General features: G+C 39.7%; 1 protein-coding gene across 7 annotated transcripts in view; it reads left to right on the top strand.

Annotated features, from left to right (window-relative positions):
• The first annotated feature begins 2531 nt into the window (after nucleotides 1-2531).
• Nucleotides 2532-7739, top strand: part of arap2 (ArfGAP with RhoGAP domain, ankyrin repeat and PH domain 2) — a 320143-nt gene continuing 314935 nt past the window's right edge. For all 7 annotated transcript variants that reach the window (XM_072566652.1, XM_072566631.1, XM_072566592.1 and 4 more), the window contains exon 1: nucleotides 2532-2776. The gene's annotated coding sequence lies outside the window, so the exon portion shown is untranslated. The remainder of the gene's footprint in view (nucleotides 2777-7739) is intronic.

Here is a 7739-nt window from a genome sequence, read left to right as displayed (position 1 = left end):
TGTTTTGATGTGATTAACTAAATTTTCATTGGCATGCGGAAACTGCAGGCTGAAAAGAAATAAAGCTATTTTTTGCAACTGACCACATGGCGGTGGGGTGGGGGGAGTGGTTAAAAGAGCGGAATTGATCACCTCTGCTCAATGATCATTATAATAAAAGTATACAAACAGAACATCATCTTAAATAAATTAAGCAACACACTTACAACTTCTCACAGTTACTGCTCTATTCAGTGGATAATTCAATTGGATTTTACATAGAAGCAAACATCTGCAAATGTAAATGGAATTGCATTATTCAATATGATCACTGTTGGCTACACGTGGTTAATCTGATGAAATAAATCAATTTGAGTCTCTAATTAGATGGACATTAGGATCCTGTGGTGCCACAGTTGACAGTGGATATGGTTCCAGCTGCTGTTTGATACAAACCGAGAGTGTTTCAAAAGTAACTCAAAAATATAGTAGCAGGAAAGTAAACAAACCCACTGTAAAAATCTGCATTCTTGGCCGAGTAAAGTATGTGGTAAAGAGGCCCCGTTACAGGAAGTGAAAACACATTAAAATATTTTAGTTTCTACACCACAACTGGATGCAGTGTAACACCTAGTTGCTGCTACTAAAATATTGCTTGAGAGAACTGCTGTTGTAATAAAGTGCACTGTTAATCCTGGCACCCAATTCCTGTTCATCTCTAAAAGATTGGTACAAGACCCACACAATGTGCACATATTTTGTATTATAAGATTGTTTCTAATCTTCATAAATCTGATGAGAACATCCTATTTGAAAACACTGATGACAATAGTATGAATTTACTTCCCTAAAATCATAACAATATTAAAGATCTAATTTGTTTCATAAGATAACTTCTTCCCTGAAAGGTCCTGGTGTTGTAGGACAGTTGTGATTCACAAGAGACTGGAAGGGGTCAGCAGGTCATACAACTCTAGTTTCATATTTCAGCTAAATTTTGAAAAATATCATTTTTATTTTGTTTATTCATTCACAGAATGTGGACATATCTGGCTAGGTCAGCAGTCATTGTCCATCCCTAATTGTTCAGAGGTCAGTTAAGAATTAATCACAGTGCTGTGTGTCTGGGGACACAGCAGACCAGGTCAAGACTGCAGATTTACTCTCCTAAAGGACATTAGCTAATGCTTCCAATTAAACCTGTTGGACTATAACTTGGTGTTATGTGATTTTTAACTTTGTACATCCCAGTCCAACACCGGCATCTCCAAATCATTGCTCAGTTAAGGCACTGTTGGGACATTCATCACCGGGAGCTTTTGAGGTGTGGTGGTAGTGACCCTACCTTTGAGCCAGGAAACCCATGTTCAAGTCCCACCTATTCCTGAGGTGTGTTTAACGTATATGGATGGCTGAATAAAGAAAATAACCCCGGCTAAGGTATATTACCGGTTAGAGACAATCGTGAACAGCGACAATGAGATTAAATATGTGTCAACATCATAATCATTCAAAAAGCACCACACACAGATTGTGAGTTCAATGTTGTTTTTGAGTGTATCCGATATCTTTAATACGTTACAGTGAATAATTTGCAGGATGAGCTTCCATGGGGAAGGTTACAATTGCATGTGGGATCAAAGTTGGCATGTCATATGCACTGCATTCATGTTAAACAGTTGACAATAGACTTGTGCTGTTATTTCCAGCTGTAGGTGAATGGGCACTGTCCAGATCACCTCACTCCACTTCTGTGTCCTGCTAAGATGCACTGAGTTACCAGGTAAAGTCCCACAACTGGTTGGAGGGGGAGGGGGGGAGGTGTGACAGCCTCCTCTAATCATTGCTGAACTCCTGAACCAGACACTCAGTAAATATTCTGGGGGGATGGATTCAATCGCAAATCTGCAAGACAGAGTCCAGTGATGATCATTGTTGACCGTCAAGGGAAAGCAAAGTACAATGTACCTTGCTCAAAAACTGCATGAATCCATGTAAGATTCTGTCAATTCTTTTTTTAGATTAGGATCAGTTTAAACATTATGGCACAGACAACAACACACAGGGGGCTAACACCTTCAATACATTATCTGGGCTGACACCAATTGTTAAAGTTAACCTGAGAATGTAACTTTTTTAATAAAAAGTTTTGTGATTTACATATGAAAGAAGTGAAACTATCATGGTCATTCTAACAGATGAGAGACTTAACAAACAATCAAGGTATTTTTCAATGTATAATTTCAGTTACATCACACTGTAAACTTTTGTTATAAATTCTGTGTCTTACAATTGTGTCCTCCACAACCACCTGATGAAGGAGCAGCGCTCCGAAAGCTAGTGCTTCCAATTAAACCTGTTGGACTATAACCTGGTGTTGTGTCATTTTTAACTTTGTACACCCCAGTCCAACACTGGCATCTCCAAATCTTAACAGAAAAGCTGCAAACCTGTTAGATGCAGCGAATGGTTTTGCTTTAACAAAGTAGCGCCATCTAAAGTCGTGGCCAGGAGGACGAAGGATGAGCCTCCAAATGTTTTTGCCACTTCCTGCTTCTCTCTGCTTCGCGGGGTTACTGCTGGTGGACGGTATGATTGGGCAAGCTGAAATGAGCAGGTTTAAACACTGTATTTGCATTCAACAAGTATTAGCTGGCAACCTCAACTTAGTGCCGAGTTTATTTCTGTAAGTGGAGAGAATATAACGTGTGCTGTTTCAAAAGCATCTGAAGTGAGCTGCGTAGAAGCGAGGGGGAACAGGCAGAGCGCACGGGCTTTAAGCACAGTCCTGTTTCAGGTAGGTTGAGTTATTAAGGTGTGAAACAAAAGTATGTACAGATCTGACTGTACCAAACATGCGATTTCACATGACTTCCAGCAAAGTTTGCAATCTTTTAAACATGCACCCCTCATTTTGAGATTGTTTGTGCATTCCTGTTGGAAAATAGTCGTGTTAATACTTGCAGACACATGCTGTGTTCAACGAACTTTATCACTTTTCTTACTCAAATTGTCAAGTAATGGAATCGATTTCGCCTGGCGTTCGGTTTCTGTACGGCTGCATTAAAAATGACTGCCTCATTGTTTTTGTCTTCCTTTCAGAAAGTTTATAAACTTGCATTGGTTTTTATGGAAAACGTAGACATGGTCAGCGTTCAGGAAGTGTCTGGGTGTATATTTCACAATTAACTTCGGAACCTTCATAAGAAATTATGCAGATTTGATTTTTTTTAGCGCAAGTAATCAGAAAGCCAGGTATCATTTTAACTTATAAAACTGACATGTCAAAGCAATTATAGATAAACATCTCAAACCATTCATGCCTGCTTAAATCTCATTTTTGTCTGTTATTATAAGTTGTATGGTAACATTATTAGTTGATTGTGTATGTGGTGCTAAATTTAAGTAACATTATTTGTGTTAGCCATCTGCTAAAATTCATGTTTTCCCTGATGAGTAATGCACGCCAAGATCCAAATCCACCCAAAAAAAAGCACATGCTCTGGACAACTGAAACAATATCCACTGTATTGGGAGCACACAGCTGGTCAGAGATCATCTGTAGAGGCAAAACAATGTTTTAGACTGTACTCCCTTCAGCAACTCAGAGAAAGTCAAATTAAGGAGGTAGACCTTTACTGCAAAAACTCTTAGAATGAATGTGTGGGCCAAATCTCCTTTTCCTCCACATTAGCTGTTAAAGTGCAGTGTTTTTGTTCAAAAAAAAGCAAATGACATAATTAGATGTTCTGAAGAAGGGTCACTGGACCCAAAATGTTAACTCTGCTTTCTGTCTCCACAGATGCTACCAGACCTGCTGAGTTTTTCAGCCATTTCTGTTTTTGTTTCTGACGTTATTAGAGTTCCAACATGTAGTAGTCACAGTACCAACCATGTAATGGAACTGAATGATTACACATTATTCCTGAATCTGACTAACTTTGTATGAATGTCAATTGCATTAATGTAGTGTGTGAGGCTGTGCTGCTGCTCCTGTCGCTTGTTTTGATGTTCCAAGCAGAACTTGATGCTGAGGTATTTTCAGTGATGCTAAATTTTGGTGACTTTGAAAGCAGAAGTGGAAATGAAACCGTTCCCTTTCAAAGAAACATTTCTAATTTCAAGTAAACCTTTTTACTCCTTTCAAAGACTCAACTTCTACATGTTACATTTTAAATTCTAATATGAACTTTTGCCCCCAAGGGTTAAAGTGCCTTCTTTGCATAGAAAGCATAAAGTGATTTGGGTCACTGCATCTGCCTATCCATAGTTTGTTTCTAGTTAACTTTGCAAAGCATGTTGTATTTTCCCCTATTCTTGGTTAAGAAAGTCAGTTTTATTTTTGACTGTTTATACAGATTCTCATTTACTGACTCCCTAAGTCAGCAGTATGATAGCATCCCCCTCCACTGGACAGGATAAGTGCAATTTCAACAATACTTGAGGCACTGGACATTTTCCAGAACAACACAACCCATTTGACTGGTACCCCATCTACCTCCTTAAATATTCAGTCCTTCCAACACTGATGCACAATAACAACAGTGCGTTGCATCTACAAGTTCCTTCAATACATGTTCAAAATCCATGACCTGTATCGCGCATAACAGGGCATGCCAACTTTATTCATTTGATGGAAAATATCACAAGATACTTGGCAACTTTCTAGGTCTCCCAGTCTCTCAAGCACAGTTCTCTTGGTGGCCTTTCTCAGTAATGTACCATCCCTCGTCTGCCCACCCAGCTTCTTCATGGTTAGGTACTACTTCTTGTCCTTTTCTGTCATTGCCTCTGGTAGTGGGTGCCGCAATCCATTATTGGCCTGGGGATTGGGGTTGGTGAAGACCAGCAATGTATAGGCGAATGGTGAGGTACCAGTTTCCTTTCAGCACCATGGCAGCAACTGTTGACCTCGAAGGATAAGGGCAGCAGATACATGGGAACATGATCACTTGCCACCTTGACATGGAACTATTCCTTCACTGTTGCTGTGTCAAAGTCTGGAACTTGCTTCCTAACAGCACTATAGTTGTAATGACATGACATGCACTGCAGTGATTCAAGAAAGTTACTTTCTTGATAATTTCATCATGCCACGCCTGGAGTATTGTGTTCAACACTGGATGCTAGATTTCAGGAAGGATGTCAAGAGTTTGGAAAGAATATAGAAGAGATTCACAAAAATGCTACCTGAGGTGCTGGAAAGCAGAGAAGCTCTTTGACCTCCTGAGATTGAGGAAAGCTAAGGGGAGATGTCACAGAGGTTAAAAAAAATAATTGCTTATATTGGTAGAGCGAACAAGGAAAAAGCAGTTTCCCCCAGCAGAAAGGGCAGAAGTTCAAGGTGATTAGGGAGTGGTCCAGATCCAATGTATGGAAACAATAATTTTTTTTTCAGTGTATTGTGATCTGGAATGCATTGCCTGAAAAATGGTGGAGGCAGAGTCAATAGAACATTCAAAAGAAAACTGGAACAATATATGAAGGAAAAATAATTCCAGGGATATGGGGAAAGGATAGTTGAGTCTAAATTCATTAAATAACTCATCCCAAGAGTCAGCACAGGGAGGAATGACAAATGGATCCTGGGTTGTAACATTCTGTGATTCTATGGATTTTGCAAGAAGTGGCAATCTTCATTCTTAGGAAAGGATAGAACTCTGCATTTCTGAGGGGAAATTCCGCTGGGGCTCCTTTAGTAACTTGGAGTCTCACTTCCATTCTGCCAGCTCCTTTGTAGGGTAAAGATATCCCAGGAAGACAAACATGCCCCTGTTTTAAAATACTCAGTCTAGGGTCATTTATATAAATAGCTAGTGAGGAATTAGTGTATTTATTAAATAGTTTGATGTCTCCTGAGTAATTCTTTATTTATTTCATCAGAACTGCCAGAATCCTCTGGTTTAAATGAAGGCTTTCAAAGGGTTCCAGGTATAGAGGAATTACCCACCAGAATCTTCAACTTCTTGGGAAATCCCTTTGCCCCCTGCTACAATAGGCTTTGTTAAGATCACATTTGGAGTACTGTACAAGTTTGATCTTTCTGCTAAAGAGAGGATATACTTTTCATAGATGGGCTGCAGCAGGGGTTCACTGGGTGATACCAGAGATGGCATGACTGTCCAATGAGATACATTAATTTGGCTGGACTTGTATTCACTAGCCTTCAGAAGGATGAATGGGATCTAATTGAATTGTACAAACTTCTAATAGGGCTGGACGGACAAGATGTAGGGAGGACATTTTTCTTGGCGGGTGAGTGTCGAACTAGGATTCATGGTCTCAGGATACAGAGTAGGCAATTTAGAACTGAGATACAGATACATGTCTTCCCTCCAGAAGGTGGTGAACTTGTAGAATTTGTGACTGTATAACACCATGGAGGCTGGGTTGCTGAGTATGCTCAAGCAAGAGAGTTATTTTTAAATATTAAAGGCATCAAGGGGTATACGGAGAAAGCAGGAATATGGCATTGGGATAGAATATCAACAATGATCGTATTGAATGGTGGAGCAGGTTCAAAAGGCCAAGTGGCCTACTCCTGATCCTATTATTAATGTTTCTTTCTATGGGGATTCCTTGGGGTGCCCATACACAACTCTCCTCTCCGCTGGAATGACTGCCTGGTCATCGGAAAATCTGGTTTTGTTGGCTCCACTGAGAAATCCATGTGAACACAGGATCATGTGAAATGCTGTCTTTATTACACACAGATATGTGTGAAGTGCAACAGAAGCATTTTCTTTTTGGTCATGCGTCTTGAAGTTTGAACATTATCCAGGTTGGAGTTATTTTTGTTTATCATTATGCATGACAAATTACAAACAGGAATGCAATTGCCCTGCCCATCACAGCTCAGCTTGTACTATTATACTGAGTGCTGTTGGTATTTTGGGTAAGTGGATTAAAGAAAATGGAAGGGCTTGGATAGACGAAGAAAAAAATCATTAAGTAATCTTCCCAATGATTCTGATAAGACAAATTATGTTTCAATAACTACACATGGCTATGAATTGGCTAGTATTCTGTCACAATAGCAGCATGTTGTGAGTTTACTGATGACTAGTTTTCTCTCGAACGAGCCGTGCAGTTGTTGGGAGGTTCCTGTTGGAATGCCAATGCGTTGGCTGCAGCCTCAGAAGCCCCAGCAATGCGTGGACCTCAGTGGACTATGTGTAGTTTATACTCCACACACATCACCCTCCTACTGCCTAATTATATCTGTCACCTCTCAGCTTTGCAACATATTTCTCCCCTTATTTTTTCTCTCAGCTAATTGTGTAGTTGCCTTTTAAAGACTTAGTTGTTTTCAAGTAGTGTGGGGAAGGATGATCTACAGAGAAGCTCCGTGACAGTGGGGAAAGCAGGAGAGATTAAAGGGTCACATGGCACAAAAGTCAAAATCAACATATTACAGAAAGGAAAAGACAAATGTATTGATGAGATACAAATGGCTGAAGAGCAGCTGTTCAAATGAAAATAGAAGGATCGAAGAAAGAAACCAGAAAAATAATTGAGGCAGTAAAAAAATTGGAAGAAAAGGTTATGTTGAAAAATTGGTGAACACGGTGAGTGACAAAGACTTTTGAGTGCTGAGTCAAAAGATGAGGTGTTGTTTCTTCTAGTTTGTATTGAGCTTCATTAGAACATTGTGTCTTACCAAGGCCAGTGGAAGCAAGATTGGGAATTGAAATAGCAAATTCTTCACATTTTGTGCTGTGAAGGGAGGTGCTCTAACAAAATGTGGTCTTCTCTCAATG

Source organism: Chiloscyllium punctatum, chromosome 1 (assembly GCF_047496795.1).
Source record: "Chiloscyllium punctatum isolate Juve2018m chromosome 1, sChiPun1.3, whole genome shotgun sequence".
Lineage (NCBI taxonomy): Eukaryota > Metazoa > Chordata > Chondrichthyes > Orectolobiformes > Hemiscylliidae > Chiloscyllium > Chiloscyllium punctatum.
Note: the sequence above shows the minus strand (reverse complement) of the source record. Positions and strands in the feature narration are given on the sequence as shown.